Source organism: Mustela lutreola, chromosome 3 (assembly GCF_030435805.1).
Source record: "Mustela lutreola isolate mMusLut2 chromosome 3, mMusLut2.pri, whole genome shotgun sequence".
NCBI lineage: Eukaryota > Metazoa > Chordata > Mammalia > Carnivora > Mustelidae > Mustela > Mustela lutreola.
In genome coordinates this window covers 150,313,340-150,338,512 of record NC_081292.1, presented here as the reverse complement: position 1 = coordinate 150,338,512, position 25,173 = coordinate 150,313,340, and the positions used below count along the sequence as shown (strand labels likewise).

At 37.3% G+C, this 25,173-nt stretch overlaps 1 long non-coding RNA gene across 2 annotated transcripts in view; it reads right to left on the bottom strand.

Annotated features, from left to right (window-relative positions):
* Nucleotides 1–2,643: 2,643 nt before the first annotated feature.
* Nucleotides 2,644–25,173, bottom strand: part of LOC131827157 (uncharacterized) — a 55,956-nt gene continuing 33,426 nt past the window's right edge. The window contains exons 1-3 of one of the 2 annotated variants that reach the window (XR_009351918.1): nt 13,456–13,563; nt 7,582–7,619; nt 2,644–3,748 (exon numbers count right to left, since the gene is read on the bottom strand). This is a non-coding gene — a long non-coding RNA (uncharacterized LOC131827157). Of the gene's footprint in view, nt 3,749–7,581; nt 7,620–13,455; nt 13,564–25,173 lie in introns of those variants that run through there. The other variant, XR_009351919.1, reaches the window with a different exon arrangement.

Genomic DNA, 25,173 nt, shown 5'->3' with positions numbered 1-25,173 from the left:
ATACAAATCAAAACCACAAGGAGTTACCACCTTACACTAGTCAGAATAGCTAAAATTAACAAGTCAAGAAATGACAGATGCTGGCAAGGATGTGGAGAAAGGGGAACCCTCCTACACTGTTGGTGGGAATGCAAGCTGGTGCAACCACTCTGGAAAATAGCATGGAGGTTCCTCAAAAAGTTGAAAATAGAGGTACCCTATAATCCAGCAATTGCACTATTGGGTATTTACCCTAAAGATACAAATGTAGTGATCCAAAGGGGCACGTACACCTGAATGATTATAGCAGCAATGTCTACAATAGCCAAACTATGGAAAGAATCTAGATGTCCATCAACAGATGAATGGATAAAGAAGATGTGGTATATATATACAATGGAATACTATGCAGCCTTCAAAAGAAATGAAATCTTGCCATTTGCAACAACACAAAACAACAACTACTGATGAAGTCCCAGTAGTTCATAATAGAGGGTATTATGCTTAGTGAAATAAGTCAATCAGAGAAAGACAACTATTATATGATCTCCCTGATGTGAGGAAGTGGAGATGCAACGTAGGGGGTTTGGGGGGTAGGAAAAGAATAAATGAAACAAGATGGGATCAGGAGGGAGACAAACCATAAGAGACTCCTAATGTCACAAAACAAACTGAGGGTTGCCGGGGTGGGGAGGAGGGTAGGGAGAGGGTGGTTGGGTTATGGACATTGGGGAGGGTATGTGCTATGGTGAGTGATGTGAAGTGTGTAAACCTGGCGATTGACAGACCTGTACCCCTGGGGCTAATAATACATTAAATGTTTAAAAAGTCATGAAAAGAAATAGGAAAGGGGCACTGAATATGTACTTTTCTATCACTAATCTGACTTGACTGTGTACATACAAATTAACCAATATAATTCCATTTTAATGGATGATACTATCTGAAAATTTATAACACAAATACCTCACAGTTAACACTAGTTGGGGAGGAGTCAATTCTACAAATTCTACACCCATGCATTCATTCATTCAAAAAATACTTGATGAGACATTATTGAAACTCATGTGGCATCCTCAAAGAAGGAAGATATTTTGATATGGAAGCTAAAAATACCAAAAAATATAAAAAATATTTTGATGTACTTCCAGACTTTCTGCTGTTTTTCCATAGCTTCTTCTTATTCCATGAACAAACTTGTATAAATTAAGTTTTAAGTAACATTATTTTATGACTCTAAAACTAGGACATGCCTATTATAGCAATATTGGGATACACAGAAAATTAAAGTGAGGAAAAGAACTCATCTAGAATTCTAGGTGAAAATCGTCATTAGCAATTGGCATATTTTCTTACTATAACATCTCCTGTGCATTTTTTAAATAGTTGAAATTATTTTGTATGTTCCAATTTTTAGTGTACTTAACACAGCCATTTGGGTGGAGATCTTAGCTGGAAAGGAAGTTAAGATGGGGTGTGAATGATCCCTGACACTGGAGAGTCCTGTCACAGTAAAGCAAATGTCCTATCTCAGGTCATTTAATACCAGTTTCAATATGCAGAAATTAATTACTCAAGCACTCTGGAAATTGAAAATAGCAAAAAAGGTCATTTTATTGTTATTTGCAACTCTGCTGTGGATAAGGAGGAAAAAAGACACCTTTCCCTAGGTCTTTTAACTTCAAAGTTGTTAGCATGAACTCAAACGGAATACCATTAAGTTTAATGAAAATTCTCATCCTCAACACCTATCTCTATAATGTTTACTTCTTAATGCTACCTGTCAGAAGATGGTCTCAAAGGTTTAAGCATTGCTTCCCAAACTCTCACGAATACACAAATCACCTGTAGATCTTGTTCAAGTAGGTCTGGACAGGACCTGATATCCTTCATTTCCCACAAGCTCCCAGAGGACAGAGATGCTGCTGGTCTCTCTCCAGGTCCCACAACCTACGGAAGGACGCAGAGGTGAGACGCCCCCAGTCTTCTGTGGATGCCGACCCTGGGCTTCTGACGAAGTCAGGGAGCACTTTGAAAGAAGAATCCACATGCCTCCTTTCAGGTCATTGAGACGGGTCTGCTTATTTTCAAACTATTTACAGGATTGACTTTACAGACATCTGGATTCTCATTACTTCTTGTGTCTTCATAGGCATATTAGTGGGGAAATTAGGAGAAAACGCATCAGGGACAACTAATTCTAAGCACTGAAATCAGAAGTTAGTTTCAGATTACATTAAAAAGAATTTTTTAAAGGAAAGAAAGACTGTAATGTCACATGAGTTGCTTCAACAGTCAGCAGTGAAGAAGTTGGCAAGGAGGAGCTGCCTAGCAAATTGTAAGAATAATGACTCTCCCACAGGACACAAAACTACCTTTTTATTCCTATTTCTTTCAATGCAAAGTGTTCAAATGATATTAGCAGCCTAAACCGGTGGTGCCGACAGGTGAGTGTAGACATATCCTAGGAGAGCCCATGCCTGGGGCCAGGCACAGATGGCTGTCAGTGATCCTGTTCGGCATTAAAAACCTCCTGCAGCATGAGAACCAGAGCAGAATATAATTTAGACCACATTGCGAACAAAATCAAGTGGGAGAGAATTTCCCTTTTAAATGTTCATTCGCCAAAAACAGAAATAAACAAAAACAACCTATCTGCATAGCATCATGTTCCCCTGAGGCAAATGATTGCATCTATGCATCAATTGGTTTCAGAGAGAGCTCTGTGAGCCAAGATAATTAAGTACTGTCCTGCCCAGAAGCAGGGGGATGGGCAAAATGACCTCTTGAAGTCCCAATCCTATAATTTAGGAATGCTAACTGACTCCTTCAGTATAGCCACAGAAGTAGTGGTAAAGGGCTTAGCAGGCACCAGGAGCCAACAGGCTTCATAATTTAACCCTCTGTCGGCCATGCCAGAATCTTCACAGAGAAAATGTCTCTGCTGCCAATACCTGGAAACTTCCAGATCCTGTGGCCCTCTAATCCCAGAGGAAGCCATCATGTCATTTCCTACTGGCGTTGGAACATTCTCCAGGGAGTCCCAGGACCTTTATGGGTAGCTGTGCTGTTTGGTAAATAAGCATAGATTTAAAAAAAAAAAAAAAAACTTGTAGTTTCACAGAGAAAGGTACAGAATCAAAGGCCTTAGAGTGTCTTGAGAGACCATGCTGCCTTAATGATTCTAGACTAGTTAATTAATACTAATTTGGAGTAATCCTCAGTGACCCAGAATGGTGTGACTGGGAAAGTTTTATTTTAAAAATACATGTATTAGATTTGATAAGTTATACTCTGTGTGGATGATCAGCTTCCAAAGAATTAGAATATCTGCCCCTAAACTCTGCTGCTAAGCCTAGCGGGCTGTCTTTGTCATGTGTGGCGTTAGTGGAAGGGAAACCTGGACCAGAGACTGGATGACTTTACAATCTATTACCAACTACTAAAAACAACACCAAACAAAAAAGTCAAATCCAGCTACTGATGGGAGTTCAGAAGACAGAAGATGGAGGTCCCACTGTTGATGGAGGAGAGATGTTATTAGGGGGCATTCTGGGTTCTGGGATGCATTCCTCTATGGTTTGGACCAGTCTGTCAACGTCAGGTTTAGAATCTGTAACACAGAAATGCAGCAGCTGCCAGGCCTCACCAGAATATCCTCATGCAGGCTCCACAGTCCTCCTTCGTGGGATTCAATGGCTTACAATACGGTAGACTTTGCAGTCGTGCAACGGTTGGTTGATGCATCTTCCTGCTCTTCTCCACTGGACTGCAATAACATGTTGGCAGAAACATTTTTTTTTTAAGATTTTATTTATTTATTTGACAGAGAGAAATCACAAGTAGACAGAGAGGCAGGCAGAGAAAGAGAGAGAGAAGCAGGCTCCCTGCTGAGCAAAGAGCCCAATGCGGGACTCGATCCCAGGACCCCGAGATCATGACCTGAGCCGAAGGCAGCGGCTTAACCCACTGAGCCACCCAGGCGCCCAGGCAGAAACATTTTGTTTTCTTCCTCTTGAATCCACAGCTCTCCTAAGCTTCGTGTCTTGCCCGTAGTAGGCCCTCACGAAAGAGTCATAGGACAAATTTTAAATAAATATGGATTTTTAAACATAAATTTTCCTAGAGCTAACAAAGGTTCCCTGACCCTTTGATAAAAGCATTTTTTTTTAAGGTAGAGCTCCTTTTAGACGTAGGAACAGTGTATTTAAATATTAATACTTTTCATAGGACTATTGACTTTATCTGTGGAACTGATTTCTCATTGTCCTGCTGTCTTAAACTAAACAAGGAAAGTGGTCCTCTGTTATGGATGATGAGAGGGAAAGACAAAGATTTCCGATTAGCAAAATTAATATCCCAGATAAAGAGAGAATTAAAAGCCAGATATGTAATCAGGTTCTTAAAATATTCTGTTACCTGTTCAACCACGAAGTGCAACTCCCTTCATTACTAATAGAGTTCATCCATTAGCTCAACAATTATATTAATGGAAGCACTATTTAAATCACATGAATGCCTAATGACTTATTTTTAAATTTACATGTATTTAAAAAGTAAATATACAGTATAGAAATGCATCTGCATGCAATTAATGAATAGCACTTAAAATTTTTATTTTCTTTTTCCATGGTATAACATACATTTTTCCTATAAGAAATAAAAGCAACTCATCAGAAAATATCAAGGTTTATTTTTTAAACAAAGCACTCAGACACTAAAAAACTGAATACTTCATAAAGAAAATAGGTTGCTCTCCCCTAAAATTGCCTCTAATGTTAGCTGAATATTAATAAAATCCATAAACCATTAGTACATTATGGCTGCTTTGTTCTGAATTACATAGACCTTTTATGTTTATTCCTCAGTGAAAATGCATAAAAAAATGAAATCCACTCTAATTGTACTCTCTGAAGATAGCTGGTAAAATCATTTCTAGCAGCTATAAATCAATTGTAGTATTAAAATGACCTGCCAGGTGCATCTTCTGGGTATCAGACTAATTAAGGGAATGTATTAATTGCAACTATTCATCAACACCACCAACGTTGTTAGGTAACCCTTACAATGAATCTTTTTTACCATATTATCTAGCAATAAAACTGCAGTTTTATAAAACGTGAAGAAAAAGAGAGAGCAAGAAAGCTGGGAAAATGGCTTGTTTCTGCTTCTACATTTCAGAATGGTCTTACAGAGTTGCCAGGTGTCTTGAATAACATTTGTTCCACAAAATCTTTAACTTGCCTTCCTGCTTGGTTTCTATAGTGTTGTATTTTTTATTTTATTTATTTTTTTACTGTTTTATTTTGTAATACACCTTTAATATATCCTAATAAGTCAATTAAGAATTTTAAAACCCATTTATTTCATTGCCTTTATTTTAGCCTATTATGGATATACATGTGTATGTATGTGTGTATATATGTACACACACACAAATATATACATGTGTGTACAAAACAGCATTGCATGCTTATGTGTGCATGTGCAGGTGTGTATATAGGTATATATGTCATATGTGTGTGTATATCAAGCACACACATATGATATATACACATGTGTGTGTGTATATACATATATATATATATATATATATATCCTTTCCCAGATGGAAGTCAATTAAGCTACAGTGGTAATTAGTATTAAAAGAATGTCAGAAAAATGTAGACTTTGATCTTATGTAGTAAAGTGAGTAGGCTTTTGAAATTAATTTCAAATGACTGCCATATCAGTATTACATTCTCTATTCCTCAAAGGAGAAAAGAAATGTAAAATCTAGAAAGTTATTACAAAACAAGCTGTGTTTTTTCTTTCTTAACGAGCCAAATCTGAAAAGGCGTTAAGTGGCTCACTAGCTCTAAAACAAACATTAATTCATTTTGTCATGATGATAACATTTTTTGAGTTTGATTCCCTTTAGTACTCTAACTAATACAAGTGACAAAATGACAAATTCCAAATAGAAGAGACTGCTATTTTCTGCTCTTCGGTGTAAATCACTTGAAGACTCTGAATTGACCCTGAATATCCCTGAAAAACCAGTTCTAGAAGCTTGTTCCAAGTTTCTGAAAATTTAGTTCTTTTCAAATCAGGTCTTGGCAACCTGGTACTTCTTTGGAGTCTCTTTATAAGAAATACGTTCCATGTTTAGAGTACTCTAAATGGAAAGGGTTCTAAGGTGACCCTGTATTACACCAACATATCTGATCCCTGTCTAGTTCAAATGGAGAGAGTCGAAGTCACCAGATGCAATGCTCTCAGGAGCGTTGAGGGGGCAGTCACTAACGTCAATTGCTCCAACACGGGTTGCTTATTGGCATTAGGTCATGACCTCAAGTAATGGCCTCAGGTAATGGTGGCACCTAAGGCCTATGCTAAGAGAAAAAGAATTCTCCTCCTGCATGGCTGGAATTCTAAAGTGGGACAAGAAATCTGTTTGTTTAACAATTGCCCTAAGTCTAAGAGGAATCTACTCCAACCCCCAAAATGAGTGCCCTGGAGATTTAAAAGAAATAAAAATAAAAAATTGGCAGGCACTATTTGGAACTTCTGCTCAGTTAAGTAAACTCTTCAGTCCACTCAGGGGGAGGCATAGTCACGTGCCCCGTATCAGTTCTAAGCTGACTCTTGCTCTCCATTTCTCAAGGAGCTAAGATAGAAGAGAGGAAAAACAAAACAAAACAAAACTGAAGGCTAATGGGGCAGACAAAGCCACACATGAAAGAGCTACCGGGACAGAGTCTCAGGCCAGACTGCTCAATAAGTACCCAAAAAATGCCCAGGACAGGAAGTCCTGCCCTCAAGGAGAAGTCCTGGGTGTCTGAGTAGTCAGGACCAGCTTGTAGGGAGACAATCATCTGGAGACTAGAAGGGAGTGGGCAGAACACTGCTATGAGTTGGCCAAAGGCAATGTCCAGGCCTATGTACTTCTCTAGTCGTATAAAAGAGGAGAACTGAGGAGCAATCAATTCTTCGCCCACGAATACCTAACATGTTGCTTTGGCCTTGAACTCTCAAAGTCATCTCTGGAGAAAGAAATGTACAGTTCTAATGCCAGCATCATTCTTGGTCAATGACTACGTCAGGCACCATGCTGAGCACTTTGCGACATAATGTGTTCATCTTCACTTCGTCCTCATTCCCGCCCTAGAGGATGGAACCGAAACTCAGTGAAGATGAATAACTGTACACAATTCCAAAACTTGTTGGGAGACAGGATTTGAATTCAGTTCTGTTTGATGGTAAGTCCATGTTCTTAATCAGTAAACTAAACTATTCCTACCTATCCTCTTGGAATTTGGAGTCATCTCAATGTGCAAGTAACAAACGCGAATTTCCCAGGATTCTCTTTCACGACGCTGACCCTCAATTTCGTTACGCATCTCTGCCCTCAAGTAATGTCCACTTGGCCTATGTCTTCCAAATTTCCTATAAAAATTCATCTCAACAATTTAAAATTTGGATCTCTGTCATTAAGGCAAGTCTGGTAAAGACTGACGCTAGTTACATGAAAGGTAAAATCTATAGTGCATACCATCCCCCTTCACTGAAAAAAAAATGTAGATTTTAAAACAAAGATTTCTCAGATCTTTGTTTACTCACCTGGGTTTTCACTTCGTGTTATTTCAGGAAGATTTTTCCTTCCAAGTAACAGGGGATAAAAAAAAAATGATATATTAATAATTATCATATGTAACACCTAGGAAAACCAGAAAATTTGCACAACACAGAAAAGCAAATGTGACATGCTTTTCTTTATTCAAAAGTCAGAATGGAACACAGCAGAGAAGCACATATCAGACCACAGCTATGAAATCTATACTGTCAGGACGAGAGTAACAATCACCATGACTGTGGTGAAGATACATTATTTTCCATACAATTAAAACTACTTTCCTGTTTTCAAACATTCTTACTGAAAGAAACAAAAAAAAAGTGTTATTTTGAAGATTTACTGACAAAAAGAATGAGTTCACTTACTGATGCTAATCAATCAAGGAGAATGAAGCAGAGCATAATCCCAAAATCACTCTGAGCTCTGAAATAAGTGTGTGTGTGTATACATATATATATTATTTATTTTTAGTTGGTCCAAGGGTTGTGGGTTATTGTTAAGCTATTTAACACACACACACACATATATATATATATATGTATATATATATATATATATAAAATATAAAATATATCAGGATGTTGTTATGAAATTCTTTTTATTTTTATTTCTCTGCTCTTGACAAGCTCAAAAAGGAGATGTATCCATTGTATCTTTGTGGTTTGTGGCCACTGTACAAAATGAAATAGACCTCATTCAGAAAATGCTTATATGCTATTCAATTTTCCCAGTAGCTCCATTGGTTGACACCTTCTTGAAATTTTCTCCATGCTAGATAATTAACTCCCACTCAAGCTGACATTTTGTATGGCTCTTCATCTTTCTGTGTGTATATCAAAGGCACGATTATCTCTGACAACGTTCAAGCTTGTAAATATAATCTCGTGTTTTCCAGTCTCTTCTTTTGCCTCTGACACTGAGTCCATGATCCATTAATTCTTCCAAATCCATCCATGGTCAGATTCTATCCTTTACGTATGTAATATAAAACAGCATTTTTTCAGATATTTCTGCCTCCTCACACTCTCTGCTCCATCCTATAGGTAAAGGAATGTTTTTTTGTCAAGGATTTTGATTGAGCCCTTTCACTACTCTGGTCAGCTCTTGAAGCCATACACCTGCTGAAATTCAAACTATAGTCCCAAAAGAAAGCATAATTTTAAGCAGCATCCTTTAGAAAAGACTTTCTCGGTCTTCTCACGAAAGTTAGCTTTTTCTTGCTCATTGCCATCACTATACCTTGTACACATCTCTTTTTTACAACACTTGCCATGTTCATTTTTTGAAATGAATGTGAGTAGTGGTTCATTTTTTGATGCCTCATTAAAGTACAAGCTCCTTGAATTCAGACATCATTGTTTATATAGCTTATAAGTCTAGTATATGGTATTTTGATTGACATAAAACAACAGTCATTAATGTTTTCTTGAATAACTGAATACTCTCTTATTGCCATCACCACCATTGCCCTGCCACGCATACCCCACTCCCCTTCTCGACTCTGTCCATTTCAGTCCTACTCGCTCGATGTTTTATGGGAGTGATGAATCACTAAATGTCACATCTGAAACTAATATTACATTGTATGTTAACTGACTGGACTTAAGGAAAGAAAAAAGGAGATCTTCCACAAAACTGAATTAAAATATTACTGCCTCCAAGTTATGGCAAAAATATTGCATCCAAACTTGAACAGTTTTTTCCCTACTCTTCCAGGTGTGGCCCTTTCAAAATGCTGATCGATATTAACCTCAGCCCCCTAAGAAAGGTGATTACCCTCCCTAACTCTACAAGTCACTTTGCAATTGGATGATGAAGATGATGGTGATGATGATGACGATGCTGAATACCATTAACTATCTTTAATGCATTAACTAAGAGCCTATATTAATTTCTGTATATCAATGATCTCTTTTCTTTACAAGAGTTTTGAAATGTATGCAATAAATGTAACATTATTGCCATTTTACAGATGGAATAATTGAAGCTGAAAGCTGCATAAATACCCATGAACACCAATCTTTTGTCACTGACCAGGATGCAGTCCTGTATTAAATAATGAGGAAAAGCCTTAGAGTCTGGGAGATCTTCCAAATACCACATTGACCATTAATGACCTACAGGACTACTCAACGAGTCTGACCTTCAGTTGACTAATTTATAAAAGTGGTTAAGGAGTCCAAGAATTGAGTTGCCTTTTTCTTATCCCCAGGCACTTTGTATTCTACATGCCACCATCAATAAAAAGCGGTGATGGCAATGACGTTCATAATAGCCTGGGTCTTCTACTCTCTACATGCACAATACAAAAGAAAAGAGTGAATTTTTTGTTTTCTTCATCACTGAAGAACACCTATCAAATAATCTAATATTTAGCACTATTCTGAGCAGGCATTGTATATTTAATATTTTTAAAAGTTGGAATTCCTAGTTTATCATACAGCAGCTATCTACGTAGCTATACATACTACTACCACAAAGGAAAAATAATAAGCTGAGAAAAATATATGTCCTATATTGCCAGATGAGAGAGTTTCCTGACAGAAAGTAAGAAAAAATAGCTTCAAAATCATAACATTATTTCCATTTCATTAGGGGAGGCTTTACCAGGGTAACGGCATTTAAAATAGTCTTCTAATGGAACCTTTTAGTATATACCTGGATGATCATTTCTCATCTTAAAATCACAAGGGGAGGTTTGACAACCTCAATTTCTTAACGTAGCTGTTTGAAACACTCTTTTGTAACACTCATATCTCTATGCTTAGTTAAAGCCCTCTGCAGCCTTAAAATGGGAACCAAATGTCTCCTGTCAAGAAAGAGCCTTAACACATAGTAATATAACCAAATGTTACAATTTATCTTTTGACTGCTCTGAAATTTTCCTGTCAGGGTGCTATTTCTAACTGGCCTAGTCCCATTCCTTGGTTTTGCTTCTGACACAGTCAGAAGGGGCTCCTGGAAATTATTGATCAGCTGTGGCCCTGCAGTGAGAGTCTGAATGCCATTTAGTCGCCTTGCTGCCAAGAAAGCGATATGCTGCAAGTTGTCGTGAAATTCCCACCATGCTGGTTTCCTTTAGGTTCATTGATGCCTCAAAAGGAAGTCTGAAAAGCAAAGAGGCGACTGATGTGGATGGCGAGAGAAGGAAACACAGGTGGGATTTGAGGGTAACATCAAGAAAACATTTGTTAAGAAACATAAAACTCTCTCGGGTGCTTGTAGGCACCCTCTCTAGTTTGCCATTTCTACAACACCCGCTCACCGCAGTCCTTTTTTCTCCAGTCTTCTCAAAGGGCTACTGAGCCATAAGCAATAACACAACAGGGAGTACTTATGTCAACCCCCACACACATTTCTGTGAACTGAAATATGAGGTGTGGCTAAGTAGAACTCACTATGGCCAGGGTCTACATATTTTATCTGCGCATTCACTCCCAGAATTGCTCTCCTATTACTGGCCTGATTGTAGCTAAAAACAATAAATGAAAATATGCTGAAAGATGAGAGTCGAAAGCCATAATAGAAATTACAGGCCCATAAGGAAGCACTGAGGTGCCTGGATGGCCATCTGACTAGGAGTACAGATATCCCGTTAGGACACAGCAGAGCAGCCCGCGTCCCCCCCCCCTCTGAGGCTACAAAATATACAATCTCGGCATGGGGAAACCTTAAAACTTGGAGAGTTGGTTTCCCTGGTGTTGACTTCTTGGCACCTCTTTTATTTGTATACCCCAAGTTCCTGGGGCACCATCTACTGCAAACAGAAGTCACAACAAACTAAAAGCACTACCCAAGCTAGCATGCTATAGATAGCTCAGTATTTCTTAGGTCAAACCAATAACATTAAATCATCACTGGGAATGCCAAATTCTCAGCTGTCTCTGAATAGAGCTACAGGTAGGCTGTTTCTGAACGTGTCCATGAAAACCCAGGGAAGGAATGACTATAATACTCTCAGCCAGAAGAGTTCTGTTCTAAAATGTAATGATTGGTATTCTGAGAAAAAAATGATTCCAAGGTCAATACATTTGGGGAACTCCCTTGGGAGACTCTCCCACCTGGAGACATAGAGTAACAAGGTCATGAAATACCTTTTTCATGGAGTTTCATTCCACCCAATATTCCATGAAACGCAGTTTGGAAATCATTATTTTATTCATTGAAGACAGTGGAAATTTTCATGCCATTCATTTTTATTTGAATTTTTTTTACTTTATTGTCATTTTCTAACAGAAATGCTCGTCCAATCCAACTCAGGTATGCCAAGTAATGTTAAGAAGCATGGTGTTCAAGAATGGCATTATTGTTTCTACAAAGCACTGCCCCTGGAGTTCATTATCTAGACACCAAATAACTCGAGGATCCCTTAGAACTAAATTCTTATGCTGGAGAAACCAAGACAAACCCACTTCATATTAGACTTTATTTTATTGTGAAACATACTGGATGCTGGAAAAAAATTTTTTTTTATTTGACTTCCATAGAGAAAGGAAACATGCAGCTACCACTATAACAGGACAAGCTATTACCAAAATGTATATCCCCAAATTGTGTCCAGCCTTCACCAGCAATGGTACCTCTGCTCAGACCCTCTGAAGCAAAAAGCATGTATTCAGCGAACTGCTCGCGGTAGGAGCAAAGTTTCACCTCACCCACTGATAGACCAAATCTCTGATTATGTTTACTTTTTAGTGCATTGCTTTCCAGCCACCTGGATTTAAAACTTTCTCTGCGTCTTTTAACAGCAATTGGTGAATTTAAAATGCCTGCAGAGTGTGGTTTCTCTACTGAAACTAAACAAGAAATTCTTCATTCTTTTCCTCTCTTATCACACCTTTTTTTTTTTTTTTACCTTCCTTTTGTCCTCTATCTCCTACTTATCCCTTTCACCTTTCTCCACTTGCCTCACTCTCTTGATCCATCAGACACAGCCCCGCCATCTGTTAGCTAGACTTTAAAGTAATTTTGGACAGAAGCAAAAGGCCTTGGAATCCTTAGTAATCCGGCTACTGAGCGCTGGTTAGGCTCCTGAACGGCCAACAGCCTTTTCAGGCAACTACCTTGGAAATTGAAAACCTGTTAGAGCACCCATAGAATAACGTCAGCCCCGAAACAAAAATCATACAAATAGAAAAGAAAATGCCCTTTCGGTGTTACGTTAAGGCACTCCTGAAACAATTGGAAGGAAGACCGGCTCCTGGTGATCCCTATTGATGGGCCTCAAAGTGGCTGGTGCTTAGAAGCAGACTGGTTATTTTGCCTGTGTTTCAGGTGTCATTAGGCCTCTGCCCAGAAGGCTGAGCGTTTACTCTACCGCACAAAGCTTCCTGTCCGAGTCAAAATGGCAAACCTGAGATAATGCATATCTGAGGGTTAATCACGGGGTAAGCACGCTGTACATGCACAGAGCCTTCCAGCCCAGCAATGCCTGGGTGTTTGAAGGAACCGCAGCTGTGCTGTTTTCATTTCAGCCAAAATGTTTGACAGTGATCTACAAATATGCCAAATCAAGATTTTGCTGAACCAAATTTAGGAGAATTTCTCTCTGGGCGCTGAGATCATCTCTGTAATTATTCCTGTGGTTCAACATTTTCATTCCTGCCTCACGCGAGGGGTACCTTTAAGCAGGTCATTTCATTCTTGTTGCCGGACTGCCACTATTCTGATGCGCCAGGCACAAGGCATTTCCAAGAGAGTCAAACCTCATCACGCATTGCATCCTCTTAACATCCTTCTCATGCTCCCTCCGTTCCTCCCTGAGCACCCTCCCATGCCTCCCTTCCCCTGCCCTGTATTTTCTTAAGCTCCCCTCTGTGCTGTTTTCTTCTGGTCTTCCCCAACAGAAATGAATTCCTCACCTGGACATTTCTGGTCACCCTGCTACCGTCCCCACAACGCATGCCACCTTTCTTTTTCCGCTCCCATCTTTATTCTTCACCCCAGCTCATCCCCTGGTCCCAGGACAACCAAGCTCTGTGAGATGGGGACAAGGATCAGGAGCAGGAAATTTAACAATGGCAGAGCTGTGACAAGTTAATTCAACTCCTGCTGTTAAATTAACCAGCGTTCCAGCCGAGTTAACGCGTCACCCAGTTTCAAAAGGTTAAGCTCCAAGCTTAATCTTATTCATCATTATGAACTCTTCAAATTGGCTGAAATATTTAAAATTCAGTGAAATGAAAGGACCGCAGGAAACATTTAAGAGCCAACTGCCCGGTCTTCAAAAAATGGAGAAATAATCTACAAAGATTAGGAAAAGAAGGCTTCAGAATGGGTGAATGGAGACACTCGAGAACCAGGTTAGAGTGAATAATAAAAGGACATGGAGGACAAGGGCATCTTATCTTCCCACTATCATAAAGAGATTCAGGCGTTAGGAAGAAATTTAATGGAGCACCCTGAAAATGCTTGTCCTATCTCATCATAAGCAACAGACCAAAACTGAATGCTAATGAAAAGGGCATGTACAATATACCTCCTGAGCTCTCCGCTCCTCTTCGGACTTCGGACACAGATGGGAGGTGGGCCGCAGGGTGCCCCCCACTTATCACTGACCAGGAGGGAGATCACAGCCCCCCGAGGGCTCTCTGCTTGGGCTTCTGTTACAGCAGAGCCCAGATGAATTTTGAGAGAAGGGACTGTGCCACAGAGAATCGCGCTAGAGGTGCTGAGCTTAGCATTTCTTACTTCTCAAAATGTTCAGTATACAGTAGGGCTTAATAAAGGTTAACTCAATCATTATTATTATTATTACTCTTATTATACACTTTCAATTACAAACCTCTGCAGACTTCTGAACAGTGTGACAAACTGGGATGGAGGGAACTATTCCTTCCACAGGCACTTCCTTCTTTAAAACGTCCTCCTGCCTATGCACGACCTCTTGCTACCGTCTGTGCCGCTCAGGCTTCTTTACACAAATAGCCACGTTTTGCCCCAGCGGGCCTCATGCCTCAGTTTCCTTCCAAGTGCTTCTCAGTTCCTCCCCGCACGCGGTCGCCTACTTTTTGATGTTACGGGGTGGCCAGGACAGGCTGGAGATGGTTATTTCCCTTCTAGCAGGTCAGATAGGCTCTGAGGATACCCTAGCAGGTCAGGCTTTGGTTAACTAGATTCCCCTGAGGGCAGGCTTTGTTCAGAAGGAGGGAGTGCTCTGGTGCATTTCAAAATGGCTCCTTTTCCTTCCCCCTGAGGGCAGCCTGAGGGGATTTGTCTCTCATATTTACCAGGCAAACTTGATCAGCTCCCAGAGGTAAATCTCACAATAATGTGCCTCTCCTCTTCCACCCCATGACTAGATCTTCCTGGAGTTTGTAAGCCTCAGAATTCATGCTGAGCCCTCAGCAGTTCACCCATTACCCGCCAGGTTTTCCTGGCCGGGCCCTAGTCTCTACAGGTCTTTCTACTCTTGAGTGGAAGCAGTGGCCCGGTAGGGTGGGTTCACCTACCTATCTTTCCAACTGGTGGGGAGGAGGGGGCAGCAGTGTTTCCTGCAACCTCTCCTCTCTTACTGATACAAGAGATGGTGATTTTTCAAACTGTGCAGCTTTTTACTTGTGAGGACAGAGAAGCAACTTTCAAAACTCCTATGTCAATGGGAAACCACGAGCCCTTGGCTTTCATTTTTATTGACCTAATTATTTAATTCCTCTGATCATTCCTTTACTGATATCCCAGAGAATCTGGGAATCTGTTATGTAGTATTTCTGTTATTATGGTTTTGGGGTGTTTATGCTCACCCCTTTGACCCAAGACTTGTTTAATAGGGAGTTTATAAATTTCTGGATAAGATGAGCCTTTTAAAAACTTTTGTCATTAAATGCCTATATTTACTGCATTTGACCACATATTCTTTTTCTTTGTGACATTTAGTGAATGGTTTTTCTTTCTTTGGTATGTAGTCGGAGTTGGTATATAGTCGAGATTCTTGTGCACTTGAAAAGATGGTGTTTTCTCAATCTCCAGGTTCCCAACTTTAACATATATTCTTAAAATTAAATTAATTTTAAAAGTTCATTGCCGTACTAATTTCATACTTTAAGTCTTCTGTAGGTTTATGTATTTTTTTACACTTAAATGGGCTACGAGTGGCACCTATAAAAACGGATATTGGTACAGTGTCTCTCTGCACATTCTGTAAGAGCCTGTCTCATTTGGCACACATATATCTATAATGGTTACCTATGTATTATGAAAGCTCCTATGTCCTCTATATGTATTATGTAGCTTCTAGTTCTATAAAAAGCCTGTCATGCCTCGTTTATTACTTTGAATCTTGAGCTCAAGCTTGTCAGATACAAAAACTGGAATCCCTGCTTTGCTCTGTTTTTGTTTGTATTTGACGGGTAGCTTAGACCACAACCTTATCCTATGGGGACCACTCCCAAAGAGCTGAAGCCAGGGGTGGGTGAAATAACGAAGGAGGGAAATAAAGCCAATAAAATCAAATTACTGGGGCTTACCAGACTGGCTGTAGTCACAAACACCTGAGTCCGAACCCTGCAGCACTATCTGTGCAGCCCTATGAAATGCATCTCATAACCATTCACTGATCCAAGGGATGAAAGGCAGAATCATTTAGCCACAGACACCCACTCTTCTTTATTCAAGGGTAGCTCCATGGGTACTATTTTTTTTTTTTTTTTTTTTTTTTTTTACATTTCTTGGTTGTCCATGACTGCTGAGCAGGTTTCCTTGAGTCATCACTGCCATGGCATCACATCATATCAGCCCTCCTGCTAAAAGTGAGGTAGATGGCATAGGTTCAAGTTGAGGCACTGTCAAGTTCATACAATTGCAAAGTCTACTTGGAACCAGTAGCCACAGCAATGTCTGAAGTCAGAAGAGAACTTAAAAATTAGAACAGTGCACAGAAGTGTGGAATACACATGGTATAGCTTCACCAACACTATTTATTTTTAGTCTTTCGGAGTCACCTGTTTCATGTATTAACTTGCACATAGCGTTAGTTGGGTTTTTCTTTGCAAGCCAGTTTTAAAAAGGCTTCTTTTTAAGTAAGCAATTAATCTTGTTTAGATATGTTGATATGACTGATATATTTGGTCTCAGCTCTGTCAGATAGATTGATATACAGACATATGCATAATTAATTACATTATAATTATGGTGTTTTTCACCATGTTTTCTATTTTCCTTGCTCATTTTTCCACTGTTTTGATAGGAAGATATATAATTTTCCTAATGATTACTTTTATACTAATACTTTTGTATATTCTCCTTAGCCCTCCTTTTCCTTACTTAAGTGTCTCTGATTCATTTTCTCAGCTTAAAGTCATATTTTTTTAGTCCAAAATGATAATTACATGACATTTCATTGGCTTTTCCTTTATGACACTTTCTCCCTTCTTTCCTTTTTAGTTGCATTGTTTCAGCTTTGTCACAAACATATAAAAATCACATGCTCTTATTCCATACTTAAATCTACCTAAATGTTTTCAATTTTCATTATCAGTCTATCTGTCAAAAATTCCCCTAGCACCAAGAGATGAGATAATATTTGCTCCACAGTAGTTTTTTGGAGGAGAGCTTGAAGGTATAGAGGTTTTGAGTTCTTACAGTGTTAAACTGTTTTTGCTGTAGCCTAATTTTTAGAAGAACAGCTTGACTGGATTTAAAGTCCTTGTCATTCTATCCTTGAGTTTCTTAAAAACATTTCTCCACTATTCTTGATTTATACGTTGCCATCAAGAATTCCAATGCCAAGTTAGTTTCCTTTCCTTTTTAAGTAGCTTGCTTCTTCTTTTTTTCAATCTTAAAGCCTGGAGGATTTTTTTTTTTTTATCATTAAAGTCCAGTATTTTTACTAGAATATATTTCAAAGTAAATTGTTGCCAGTAGATGGAGAACTTTTTCTCTATATAAAATCAAGTCTTCCTTTATTTCAGGAAAGTTTTCTTAGATTGTCATTTTAGATATCAGTTCTGTTCTGTTGTCTTGTTTTTGTTTTTCTTGGACTCCAATTATATTAATACTTTTTCCTCTAATCTTATCCTGTATTTATTGTTTTATTCTTATGGCTTTTTTTATGGTTACTTTCTATATCTTTTATTATTAACAATATGTATAATTTCCCATGGGCAATTTAATTTACCACCTTACTACTTAGATGACTGTCTTTTTCTTCAATTTTTTTTAGTTCAGTCAGCACTCTTAAGATTCTGATGTTTCTATTTCGAATTTCATTGCCTTTTATATTTGCAATTATTCTAATTCATACTAGAACATTTCCTTGTTTCCTTGGCTCTTTTTCTTCAAATGCTTTTTCTTCTTTTACAACCAAGCCTCAAATGGATACTTCCCACATCTATACTGCTGCCCTTACTCTTGAATGTAGTATCTTCCTAAGATTGCTGTTTCCTCTGGCATATGCTTTCCCAGTGCCTCCCTTTAATTTAATCTACCAGTAACCAGACTTCTTCACATTTCCCTCTCTTCTACAAAGGTTAGACCCTACTTGATGTGATCAAAATATTGTCCCCTCGAAGATCACTTCTCACTCGTCTTTCTTCTCTTCCATCGTTATTAATTTCTTATTTTCTTGAAACGTCAAGAGTCTGCTTCTGCTTTTTTTAACCCACTGAGCCACACAGACGCCCCAACTTCTGCTTTTTTTAAACATTTATTTCCTCATTCAGTGTGAATTGTAGTTTGTGGAATCGTTGTCTACTAGTTATTATTAGGCATAGGCTACAGGTAATGTTATTTTTGTTTATCTGTGTGGTTTTGGAAGCTGTTTGGAGAGATATCATTTCTGAATGCAGCCATTAACTTACAAGAATTATGACATATCAAGTAATATAATATGAATACTGAACTAAAATATGTCACTTAAAAATTTTTTATTGAGAGAAATTGTTGAATATTAATTATTTACAGTTGGATTATTTAAGACAAAGTACATTACCTACTGTTTTGAAGTACATTGAAAAAATTTTGAGCACCAAATTAGCTTAACATGATTACTTTTTCCATTAGGCACCGGACAAATTCATATGTAAAAAAATTGTGAAAGGTGGAAGTAATGATATTTTAATTGCATTAAAATGAATATATTAAAATAGTATATAGTTTTGCTCTCATTTAATGGATTATCCATAGTTTCTATTAATGAGTTTGCTCTGAGAATAAGATACTAAAGAGATATTAAAAATTCCCATATTATGTAAAAAAATACCTTTGACTTATATATAAACAAAAACCACAAATTCTTTCAAGTCTTGGTTGTATAAACAGCAGATTCACATTTTTAAAAAAAAGTCCAGCATAGAAAATGTAATTATTATTAAATGTGCTATTAATCCATTGAGTATATATCCTATTTTATTTTTTGAGTATGAGTTATATTTTAGATAAGGTATCTAAATGTAAAATATGTGATATCTGAGTGTAAGATTATATTGAGGAAAGTTACACTGTTTTTTTTTATATCTTTCCTAAGACATTTGCCACTGATGGATTATTGACATTTCCTAGTTAATGTTGCTAAATACTTGACACTCAATTTCCAGCCCCATGATCTGTCTCTCTCCCATTCTCCAACTTTTTAGTATCACATACCATGACCGCACTCTGCCCTCATTTCCCAGCCTTTGCTCAAATAATTCTTCCTTCCTTGGAATATCATTTCATTATTTTCCTGGTAAGGACTCACTCATTCACAACATTTTTTTTTTAATATTATATGTTCCCTGTCTTGTCCCCAGGCATTCTAGGGTTCTGTGTCTCTACAAGACTCTTGAGACTACTTAAAGTATGGTAAAATGCTATTGAATGTAGTTCTACTCAACAATATACACTTTGCTGAAAAGTACTATTTAGGCAAAATGTTACATGTAAACATAACACAAATTTCAATTGATGTATTCATGCAAAATATTAAGTGCTAAGATCTATTTATAATACCCAATACCCTTTCCTTAAGTAACATTGAGTACACACAAACACAAAAGACCTAATTTTTTTAAAAAAGTGAGGATTACATGGATATCAATGAAACTCTTAAGAATTTCACATGTATAAAGTATAGTTGATAGGAAGTCACAGAGACACCATCAGTGGTTCCCTGTGAACCAACAGTTTAGGGCACCATGTTCTACAGTGGTCAGCACTAATCATTAATTTATCAATTATTTTAAAATATTATCTGTACAATGGAATAAAAGATAATCTTTAATATTCTGGACAAGATTCATATCCATTCCTTAGAGCAGGTATTATTACCTTCTGCACCTCCCCCTCTTTCCCACCAAATAATTCAAGGAAGCAGGCTAAGGGTTGAGAGAGTTGATTCCAATTTAAAGAAATTTTTTTCTGATAGTGTCATAGATCTAACATACTTTCAAACCTCCTCATTTAATATGTGCCTCATAGGTTCTTCTCTTTGTATTGTTTTGACCCTCTGCTCATACATGGTTTCCTTGTTTTCTCTTCTTTTTTTGCAATGATTCCTGACCACATCCCAACAATTTTACCTCAAGTGTAATATAAACATGCCATAAACACAAACAGCACTAGAAACAATAGAGACCAATGACCAAACTTTTCGAGATAAAGATTAGCTACCAAAAGGCTTATAGGCATAATCTTGAGTCTACCAATAAGCACTAAGAATCCAAATGCTCCAAACCAAGAAGGAAATCAATAATCATGGAATCTGAGATCTTGGAATAAGAATATGGCTTGAGTGGGTGGAAGTGGGGGGAGAATGTACCTCAAGAGAATTTTTTTCTTTCAAGCAGATAAATATTAGTTTCCTCATTCTAAAAATATATCCACTAAACCTCAGACATATTAAATAAAATGCCCAAAGTCCCACAGATAATATTAGTAGTAGAGAAGGAAAATGGTCCTTTTACTCTTGTGTCCTTTTACTATCCTATGCTCTGACTACTCTATCCCAATGGACATCTTAGTTTTACAGAGGAGTATTTTAACAAATTTGTAAAATAGTAGCATTAACTCTGCATTGTAACTGATATAATGGGTAAAATTAAAATTGGTCAAATAAAAGCCATTTTATCTAGACATACATTAATGGAGAAATAATAATGTTCATAATAATGGAGACAATTTTAAAATAAAAACTGGTTAAATAAAAAGTACAAATATTATGGATGAATATGGACTATGCAGTCCATTAAGAGAAAAGCAAAGGGTGGATAAAATTCAACAGTGTGGTCAAGAAAACAAGAATTTGATCTAAAGCATACTGAAGTGTATGATAACTAACAACTTTAGTTAAAATTGATGTAGTTAGTAACTCAATACTTCAAATGTAAAGCATTTTAACTCATGATATAAATATCTAAAAAACTAAAAATTTAGGACTTTTTTATCTTGAGGCATAGTAAGATAGTTTTCAAGGAAAGATAAGAGTGTTGGAAGATCGTTAGAAGACTACTCGGTCAGCTTATAGTATAGTCAATCCAAATATAGCTTTAAAACAATAGTTTTATCTTGATGAAATCTCAAAAGTTCATTTTCACTTTTGTTTCCTTTACCTTTGGAGACAGGTCTTGAAATAAGTTGCCATGGCCAATGTCAAAGAGGTTACTGCCTCTGTCCTCCTCTAGGATTTTGATAGATTCCTGCCTCACATTGAGGTCTTTTATCCATTTTGAGTTTATATTTGTGTACGGTGTAAGAGAATGGTTGAGTTTCATTCTTCTACATATAGCTGTCCAATTTTCCCAGCACCATTTATTGAAAAGACTGTCTTTTTTTTTTCCTGCTTTGTCGAAGATTATTTGACCATAGAGTTACGGGTCCACATGTAGACTCTCTACTCTGTTCCACTGGTCTATGTGTCTGTTCATCAAGATAAAAAGCTTCTGCACAGCAAAGGAAACAGTCAACAAAATAATGAGGCAACCCATTAGTGGGGTCTGTAGTCTGACACTACAGACAAAGGGCTGATATCCAAGATCTATAAAGAACTCCTCAAACTCAACACACACAAAACAGATAATCACATCAAAAAAAGGGCAGAAGACATGAACAGACACTTTTCCAAGGAAGACATACAAATGTCTAACAGGCACATGAAAAAAATGTTCATCATCATTAGCAATCAGGGAGATTCAAATCAAAACAATATTGAGATACCACCTTACACCAGTTAGAATGGCCAAAATTAACAAGACAGTAAGCAACAAGTAAACAAGTTGGAGGTGATGTGGAGAAAGGGGATCCCTCTTACACTGTTGGTGGGAATACAAGTTGGTGCAGCCACTTTGGAAAACAGTGTGGAGATTCCTTAAGAAATTAAAAATAGAACTATCCCATGACCCTGCAATTGCACTATGGGGTATTTACCCCAAAGATACAGATGCAGTGAAAAGAAGGGCCATCTCTACCCCCATGTTCATAGCAGCAATGTACACAATAGCCAAACTGTGGAAAGAGCCAAGATACCCTTCAACAGACAAATGGTAAGAAGGATATGGTCCATAGATATGATGGAAAATTACGCAGCCATCAGAAAGGATGAATACCCAACTTTTGTATCAACATGGACAAGACTGGAAGAGATTATGCTGAGTGAAATACGTCCAGCAGAGAGAGCCAATTATCATATGGCTTCATTTACTTGTGGAGCATAAGGAATAACATGGAAGACATTAGAAGAAGGGATGGAAAAGTGAATTGGAGCAAATCAGAGTGGGGGGATGAACCATCAGAGACCATGGACTCTGAGAAGCAAACTGAGGGTTTTGGAAGGGAGGTGGGTGGGAGAATGGATAAGCCTGGTGGTGGGTATTAAGGAGGGCACATATTGCATGGAGCACTAGGTGTGGTGCACAATGAACTTTGGAACACTGAAAAAATAAAATAAAATTTAAAAAAATAAAAATAATAGTTATTGTCCTTAATGTGCAATAAGCAAAAAGCCTTTTATAATTGGCACTAACTCAAGTATAATGTATAATTTTAATGAAGGGAACATTGTTGCTGCAATAACATTGACTGTATTATCTCCAAACTAAATGTTAAATGACATTATATTTAAAGAAGAAAATATATTTAATTCAACTCAACAAATACTATTGTTTTGAATCATGTTCTTAATGCCAAAGATTACCAGCTAGAATTTTTAAAGTATTATTTTAAAAACTTTTGAAGACTTTGAATTTTCATTTTATCATCTTTGAATAGTCTACATAATAAAAAAAAGTAGCGATATACAAATTTACTGCAGACATAAAATAATCTAATGACAAGGAAATGCAGAAAGAGAAAGTCTATTTTATTTCCTATAATGCAACCTCTACAAAATGAAAACAATGAACTCTGTCTTATGACTATTACAATCACTTTTAAATAAGTGATTCTCATAATCAGAGTTACTGGTAAAGAATTTATCAAAACAAGTGACTCTTTACTGAATATAGCCATGAAACCATGCGCTGTCGAGTGTTTCTTTAATTATTGTTTCTTTTTAAAAAATGTAATGACATACTTTAAAAAAGAGGAAAAGAGAGTGCTCATAATTCTCTTTCTTAACACAATAGTGGAACTCGCATTTCATAGCATTATTAAGTCTATTGTTGACACTATGTGCAAGGTTGGCACTTCTTCCATTTAGATTGATGTCACTTAATCAAGCACCACTGGTGCTTTGTCATAATGTGCAAGAAAATATTTGAGATATACAGCAAGATAAAAGCCTACTATAGAAGTAGAGGAAATATGCAATAAATTAAATAACATCTCTAAGCATTTCTAATCCAGAGAATGTTCAACTAATATGGCATTAAATTTAAAATGACATGGATGTATCAAACCCTGAAAAAATAGGGTTTATGTTATGATTTTAAAATATCATCTTGAAGCAGTTTTCTAGTATCACCTATGTATATATTTCAGGCTTAAATATGATAGCATTTCCTGAACTTCATTAATCTGCTAATTCACTGGGACCCTTCCATCCATGTTTCAAGACTTCAAGTTTTCCAAATATATGTTGAAAGAAAAGTTTTCCCATACCTCAAGAGTCTTGATTTATTATAGTTCACTGAAAATAGAAGTAGGAGGTGTAGCAAATTTAAGATGACTAAAACTTCCTTGAAACTATTTCCATGTACACAACACTAACTAAACACTCTGATAGACATGTTACCTGCTCTGGACGTGGACATAACTCCAACAGGCTAACTCACCCTTTCTCATCGCTGTTCTTATTTAATTTTGTAAGTAATCATTTCTTTCTACTGCACAACTGGCAAGTTTGACCACACTTCAAATTGTATTTCATTGTGTTTTTGTTTTGTTTGTTTTTTCTTAAGATTTTATTTATTAATTTGACAGAGAGAGAGAGAGAGACAGCGAGAGAGGTAATACAAGCAGGGGATGTGGGGGATGGGGAAGTAGTCTTCCTGTAGAGCAGGGAGTCCCATGCAGGGCTTGATCCTTGGACCCTGGGATCATGATCTGAGCCAAAAGCAGATGCTTAACAACTGAGCCACCCAGGCACCCCTATTTCATTGTTTTTGAATGAAGAGATTGCAACTCTTTTTTCATGTGATAAGGCTCTTTACAAATCCAAACCAAAGTCTGATCTTGGACTTATGGGATGAGAATATAAAGATTCATGGGTTAACTCCCTGAATGGCTGATTGAGTCAAAGCTGCTGCTAAGAATGATCTAATCTTGTTCCTTAGTTCTCCTATAACTGAGTTCTAGCCAGTGATTATGCTTCTATCTGTTACCTCAGCTTTCACAGGGAAAAAAATTCCCTGTCTTTGAAGACCAGTTTTATTTTGGAGAAAATTCTATTTTGGACGTTACTCAGAGTTTATCTTCCAGATTCCTATTACCCTGGATTACCAAGTATAACAAGACCCTCAACCTGTAACTATACCTAGTGTTAGGTAAGAATTCATAAGACATAAACCCAAAGTGTTTATGTGGGCCTGGAAGCTCAGGGTGAATATTGAAATTGTCTAAGACAAACCATTCTAAACTAGTGTATTTTAGAGTGATTTCAATGTGTATGTGCTATACCAAAAGATTTTCATTATATTTAAGTAAAAAGATAACTTTATTTAATAGGTGATCAGCTTGAAAACTATCCTAAGATTTATAATTCAAAACCATGAAGAAGCAACTATCATGAATATCAAACTATGTTAACAAGATGAAACATAGGACATAAAGGACCTTGTATTACTTAGTCTGAAAAATGTCCAACTAAAAGGATACAGAAGTAGCTGTAATAGGTGGGGAAGGTTCCTGTTCAAAGCTGGGTAGTGATCAACTCTCTTCAGAATTCCCTGGGAATTAAATAAAAAGAAGTTCTTTTAAAATATATCATGCCGGTTCTGCAATTAGGGCAAAGCCGCATACATTCAGTGTTGTTAAATACTGGAGGTGATTCAAACAGATTTAGAAACAATTTTACAAGTCTAAATAGAAGATTTCACTAATAACCCCCAAAGCACTTGAAGTAATACCACTATCTTACTTCCATTTCACATTTTATAATTTGAATGCTTGCTAATATACAGTTTCCTTTGATCATCATAAGAACCTTGAGAAATAGAAAGGCAAATGGGTTC